Genomic DNA, 5,822 nt, shown 5'->3' with positions numbered 1-5,822 from the left:
CTATGAGTTGGGGCCGACTCGACGGCACATAACAACAACAACAACAAAAGACTTCTCCAAAAGAATAAAAAAGAGAACCTACAGATTGGGAAAAAATATTTGGTAATGACATATCTGACAAGGGACTTATCTCTAGAATATATAGAAAACTCCAACATTTCAAGAACAAAAAGATAATAATCCAATTTAAAATGGGCAGAAGACATGAATAGACACTTCACCAAAATGGACATTCAGGCAGCCAACAAACATATGAAGAAATGCTCATGATCATTAGCCATTAGAGAGATGCAAATCAAAACAAAAATGAGATACCATCTTGCTCCAGCACTAGTAGCAAAGTTCAACAAGACAGAAAATAACAAATGCCAGTGAAGATTTTGAGAGATTGGGACTCTCATACGTTGCTGGTGGGACTGTAAAATGGTACAACCATTGTGGAAAGCAGTATGGCAATTCCTTAAAAAGTCAGAAGACTAAGCGTATGTGAACTGCTATATGGAAAGTGAACATTTGACCCAGGCATTCCATTACCAGGTTTATATCCTAAAGAAGTGAGAGTCAGCACAAGAACAGATATGTGCACACTCATGTTCATCGCAGCACTGTTAGCCAAAAGATGGAAACAACCTAGGTGTTCATGAACTGAGGAATGGATAACCAAACTTATGGTACATGCACACAGTGGAATACTATGCAACCCCAAGAATAACATGGAATCTGCAAAACACCGTATAATGTGGATGAACTTGGAGGACATTATACTAAGTGAAATAAGTCAATCACAGAAGGACAAATATTGTATTAGTCCATTATTGTAAAAAGTCAAGGAAAGGTTTATTTATGGAAGGAAATTTTATTTTTTGGTTATCAGGGGTGGGGGGATAGGGTAGGGAATACCGTTAGATAGGTAGAGATAAGTGTTGATTTGGGTGAAGAGAAGGGCAGTGTACCAAATGTGAGTGATCAACACAGTGGCATTGAGGAAGAGGAAGACATGGAGAGGTACATGGGAGGTACAGACAACAAAGATGAAACCTTTTGCACATACAGTACTGCTTTGTCAGTGAAGGCAAGCATGGATGTATGGGTGGATAGATGGGAGGACAGGCTGAACTATTAGGTTCACTGCACTTGACTGTATGTAGAGGGGAGGAGCCAGTAGCATAGTGCCTAAGGCACTTGACTGTTAACCAGAAGGCTGGTGGTTCAAACCCACCAGCCACTCCTCGAAAGGAAGGTTGGGCAATCTACTTCCACAGTGATACCACCTTGGAAGCCCAAGGAGGGATCGCTCTGAGTCGGGTCTGACTCGACAGCACATAACAACATAATATGCAGGGAGAGTGTGCCCAAGACCATGTATTGGGTTGGCAGACAATGTTTCTACAAGAGTATTGTTATATTGTGTAACAATTCCCATGGATATAGTAGAGCTGACAAGGGACAAGGTTGTAGTCACTTCTCAGGCACAGCCAGCTACCCAGAGGGAGCGAGTAGTTGGACCTGTGGGCTTGGGACCATAGTAGCAGGGTACATCAAGCTCAATTGGCATAACATACTACACAAAACATTGTTCCACATCCTACTTTGACAAGTAGTGACTGGGATCTTAAAAGCTTGCAAGCAGCCATCTAGATGCAGCAATCTCTCCTCATTCAGAGCAAAGAAGAATGAAGAAAACCAAAGAGTCATGAAAACAATTAGTCCTAGTGACTGGTACATCATACAATCCTCAGCCTACAGGACTATGAGACTAGAAGTAGATGGTGCCCGGCTACCACTGTCAACTACTCAGAGGGGGATCTCTGTAGGAGATGCTGGATGAAGTGGGGGAACAATGTGGAACAAAACTCAAAATCATTTGGAAAAAAAGAAAGGGACCATTTTTGTTGGTCTGATAGAGCCTGATGGAACCACTGAGACTATGGCCCCTAGCTGCCCTTCAGGTCTGGAATTGAACCCAATCCTGTGGCTTCCAGCCAAACAAAAGCCAGGCATATGAGATGAACATTCACACTAGGTAGATACACTCCTTGGAGAGACAATCATGGGAGAATAGAATGGCTGTGTATGCACAGGGAGACAGCTCAGGGGGCAGGAGTGCATGGAGGGAAGGACTTAGAGAAGATGTAACTATTGGGAGGAAGTGGGAGGGGAACTGTTGCATTGTAGTAAATTGTAGTCAATGTCATGAGACAAAGTGTATGTATAAACTGTTGTGTGGAATTGGAAAAAAAAAAAAAAAAGAAGCTAAGAGATCCCCCCCCCAAAAAAAAAATATTTCCAAGATATGTGGCATACAACGTATTGTTCTCCTTAATATATCAAGCTCTTTTACAAACCAGCAGGGAAAAGAACCCTCGAATTTATTAAAAAAAAAATGTCCAAGATTTTGGAGAAGGGATTCATCAAAGATTATATGTGACATATAACATGAAAAGAAAATAATTAGATTTATTGTGCCTTTTTCTTTGTGTGGTCTTTGTTGTATGCTTATAAAATTCTTTCTTACTTAACAATCACTGTTTTTTTGTGCCCTTGAGTGGATTTCAACTCATAGCAACCCCATGTGATAGAAAATTGCCCTATAGGGTTTTCTAGGCTGTAGTCTTTATAGGAGTGGCTTGCCAAGTCCTTTTTTTTCCACAGAGCCACTGGGTAAGTTCTAACTGCCAACATTTCAGTTAGCAGTCGAGTGCTTAATCATTATTTCAGCGGGGTGCTTTCATTTAGTTATTCATTTTTTTTTCTGGATTATACTTTCAGCTTTGTATTTAACATTTTAATTCACCTGGAAATTATTTAGATGTATTCTCAGAGATATTAGAGTCACTTCAACAGTATCTTTCCCTTCTTCCTAGGTTGTAAGCTCTTTGAGGGCAGATACTTATTTTTGCAGACTCTGAAGAATGTAGAAGGAGCTCTGGTGGTATAGTAATTAAGGTCTTTTTCTGCTATCCAAAAGGTCAGTGGTTCGAAGCCACCAGTTGCTCCACAGAAGAAAGATGAGACAATCTATTTTTGTAAAGATTTATAGCCTTGGAAACTCAGTGGGGTTCACTGTGAGTCAGAATCGATTCAATGGCCAGTGCTTTTGGTTTTGGGTTTGAAGTGTGTAACAAGAGTCTGGCATACAATAGCTGAGATAGCATAGGGGCAAAGAGGAAGGATCAGAGAAGTCTTGAGAAAGGAGATAGTTTTTTAGATTAGTCTTGAAAGTCTAAAAGATTTTTCCATTCATGATACTGTGCTTTTCCTGTTGGATTTCTCTTTTGGGTTGAACATGACTTAGAAGCAACATTATGTGTCAGTAAAAGAAGGAGGAGGGTACAGAAAAAAGACAAGCATTCAAATCCTAACACTGCCCATCACTTCAGTCAGTCTGAACCTCATACTCTTAATCCCTAAAATATACATTATAATTACTACTTGCAAGTTTGTTGGGAAGAAACCATGGTTTTGAAGATGCTAACATATTGATTATGTTCACTTCTTATGACTTACATTCTCTGATATTCTGGGAGGGACACTGCATTCTTAGCCTTTCCTTCCTGTAGTGAAGTCAAACATGGTAGTAAATATGAAAGCATCTTGTAACATGGACAAGTTTTAATAAAATAAATACTATTAATTAAATGGTTAGGTATATATTTATGTGGAAATTGCATGTCATACTTTTGTTCATGATAAGTGGAATGGAAGTGATGGTTGGGTGAGAAGATTCAGAGTAGATAAAGAGGTAAGAAGCCAGAACAAGGCTATATGTGAAAAAGGTATTTTTTAAAAAAACTCTAATGTGTTGGAGTCATGTAATAGAATTGGTATGCATTTTTGGGTCAGGCAATGTTTGAGTCCTAGCTCTGCTACAAATTCTCTATTACTTACTTGCCTTCTCTGAGATTCATTTTCTCTACCTGTCAAGCTGAGATTAATAACATTTCCACAGCAAGGGTGTTGTGAGGACCACTGTTGCTGTTGTTAGGTGTCATTGACTTGATTCCAACTCACAGAGACCCTATATGAGTAGAACTGTCCCATAGGGTTTTCTTGGCTGTAGTCTTTATGGAATCAGATTGTCAGGTCTTTCTCCTGTGGAACTGCTGAGTGAGTGCCAACTGGCAGCTTTTTAATAAGCATCCAAGAGCTTATCCATTGCTCCACCAGGGCTCATTGAGAGATAAGTAAATAAAAGCATACGACACAGACTTCCAGTGGATAGAATAGGCAGACAAGTGACACAGACCTTCTTCAAAGAAGAAAAGAAAAACCAATTGAAAGAGATACAGAAGATAATCCTGGAGCCCTGAGCTTTGAAAGGAACTATACAGAAGTGGATTAGGCACTAACTAGTGGAAAACCTTGAACAAAAACAGTTAGTACAGAGACTGTCAGAGCTGCAAACTGTCAGCTACTCTGATGGGACTAACAGCCTGAATATTTCCAAGTGGTGTTGGGACCTGAGAATTGACCTAAAGATCAGCCCTGGTCACCAAGGGCTGCGGGCACGACTGCACTGGTGGCCTAAGACTAGGAAGGGAAACAGCAAGGAGGGAGACAACCTGAGCTCTTGACATTCTGCTGACTGGAGGGTGCAGCCATTTTGATTGTTTACATATGGCAGCCATTTTGGATATTTAAAGTGATCGAGGGTGCAGCCATTTTGAATGTTTACAAGTGGTAGCCATTTTGAATATTTAAAGTGACCAAGGGTGCAGCCATTTTGAGTGTTTACAAGTGGTGGCCATTTTGGATATTTAAAGTGACTGAGGATACAGCCATTTTGAATGTTTATAAGCGGTGGCCATTTTGGATATTTAAAGTGACCTAGGGCACAGCCATTTTTAATCTTTATAAGTGGCAACCATTTTGAATTTTAAAGTGATAGCATTCTCATTCAGATACCAGGGACCTAAGAATAGGCTTTGTTTGCCAAGGTTGGTGGGGACATACAAGATGCAGACAACAGGAAAGGAGACAGGTGGTGAGTGCGTAAGTGCTGTCAACCAGTGAATAGAGGAGAACAGCACAGTACCCTGCTTGCATAGATAACACACAAAGAAAACAAAAATTGTGGGCAAGTCACTCCAACATACAATCACCAATTAAATATAAACACAAAAACATCACAATGCCTTGGAGACAACAGAGCATCACAGTCCACACAAAGAAACAAACTAAAGCACGAGAAACAAGGGACCAGGATACAGACCCAAAACACATCCCTGAGCAAGACGCAGCATTGGAACCCCCTGATAAGGAATTCAAAAGAATTATATTTAGGTATCTTCAAAGGATTGAGAGACAGATCAAGGAAAACCCAGACAAAACCCTAGAAGAATTTCAGAAGAAAATACAAGAACAAAATGATAAATGAAAAATTAGAAATGATACAAAATCTACAGATAGAAATCCAGAAGATTAATATTAATTGTCAGAAATAGATAACACATCAAAAGGGCAAAAGAGTAGAACTGATGCAATGGAAAACAGAATTAATGGGATTGAAGACAAATACCTGAATACTTCTTTGGAAAGGGATCAATCAGAAAAAGAATCAAAACAAAATGAAGAAGCCTAAGGTTCATGTGAGACACCATCAAAAAGAATAACCTATGTGTCATTGGAATTCCAGAACAGGAAGAGAAAAATAAAATCACTGAGAAAATTGTCTAAGATTTGTTGGAAGAGAACTTCCCTGATAGGATGAAAGATGAGAATATATCCATTCAGAAAGTCTAACGAACCCCAAACAGGATAGACCCCAAAAGAAAATCACCAAGACATATCATCATCAAACTCACCAAAACCAAAGACAAAGA

The sequence above is a fragment of the Orycteropus afer genome, unplaced genomic scaffold (genome assembly GCF_000298275.1).
Source record: "Orycteropus afer afer isolate SDZICR_OR568_19922 unplaced genomic scaffold, OryAfe1.0 scaffold00216, whole genome shotgun sequence".
In the NCBI taxonomy this organism is placed as follows: domain Eukaryota; kingdom Metazoa; phylum Chordata; class Mammalia; order Tubulidentata; family Orycteropodidae; genus Orycteropus; species Orycteropus afer.
This window is presented reverse-complemented; position numbering follows the sequence as displayed.